This window comes from Laccaria bicolor, genomic scaffold (genome assembly GCF_000143565.1).
Source record: "Laccaria bicolor S238N-H82 LACBIscaffold_10 genomic scaffold, whole genome shotgun sequence".
Lineage (NCBI taxonomy): Eukaryota > Fungi > Basidiomycota > Agaricomycetes > Agaricales > Hydnangiaceae > Laccaria > Laccaria bicolor.
Window position 1 is genome coordinate 985,593 of NW_001889881.1, and position 1,641 is coordinate 987,233.

A 1,641-nucleotide genomic window follows, 5' to 3' on the forward strand; every position below is an offset into this window, starting at 1 on the left:
GACCTATACATACATAGTCAACCACACTACAAACTATATGTCAGAAAAGTGGACACTACAAACTATTGTAGTCTGAAAAAGCAGACACTATTAACTTTTGTAATGAAAAAAGCGGACACTACAAACCATTGTAGTCTGAAAAAGCGGACTACTAACCATTGTAGTCTGAAAAAGCGGACACTACAAACCATTGTAGTCTGAAAAAACAGACACTACAAACCATTGTAGTCTCAAAAAGCGGACACTATTACTTTTGTAATGGGAAAAGCAGACACTACTAATTTTTATAGTCTTTGTCTGACCTTTGTGGTCTATGTCCGACTTTTGTAGTCTATAAATAAACTTTGTAGGCTATAACTGACTTTTGTAGTATATCAGCAATCTTTTGTAGTCTGTCAGTGTCAATTACCCTTTTAGGGCATGTACCTTCCTTTTTGGGTGAAATTTCCCATGATACAATAGTTGTAGCCCCTTCTCTTAGCTTTCTAAATCTGTTGAAATCATGTTGTTTAGTGTTCTTTTCATGTAGAAAAATGCAAAAAAAAAAAAAAAAAAAAACATGCCACTTTTGAAAACATTTTACCTCATATCTCCACAATGAAAGCACTTTAGGACATAATTCCAACTGATTCAGGAAGCTATGGTGAAGAGCTACAACTTTTGTTTTTTTACCATTTTTGGAAATTGGTCATGTGACCACCCTCCCAATGCGGACCATAATAGCTATTTTATTGCTATCATGGAATATAATGAAAAATCATAATGATAGCCCTGGGGGTAGATATGAAATTGGAATGAAATATTGAGAGATACTCAATGAAAAATCCCAATGAAAGCTGTGGAACATTCAATGAAAGTGCACATCATTAATTATGAAAGAAGCAATGGATGCATATAACCTAGCCAATGAAATATTTATTGAAATGCACAATGAATGCACCCAGAATTGATAATGAAATATTTAATGAAAGTGCACAGCATTAATTAATGAAAGGGGAATGAAAATGGTTGAAATTCCTAATGAAATATACAATGAAAGCACACAGCATTAATTATGAAAGAGGCAATGAATACACCTGACCTAGAGAATGAAATATTTATTGAAATCACACAACATTACTTATGAAAAGTACAATGAAAACATCCAATATTCCTAATGAAATATTCAATGAAAGCGCACACCATTAAATATGATAGAGGCAATGAATACACCTGACATAGTCAATGAAATATTTATTGAAATTACACTGGATTGATTATGAAAAAAGCAATGAAAGCACCGAAAATTCCTAATGAAATATTCAATGAAAGTGCACACCATTAATTATGAAAAAGGCAATGAATACACCTAACCCAGTGAATGAAATACCTATTGAAAGCACACAGGTTTAATTATGAAAAGTACAATGAAAGAACTGAACAGCTTCAATGAAATATTCATAGAAAGCGCATGATAATAATTATGAAAGCTTTTATGAAAGCTCCTAAGAAATGTTATGAAAGGGTCCTGTGGTCTTTGCCTACATTTTATGAAAAGAACATAGCCTTTATGAGAAAGAAAGACACAGGACACACCTATGAAAGGCCTTTCATAAAACTTGTGGACTTATACACACAGCTCTACAGGCAAGTGCCTTGGTT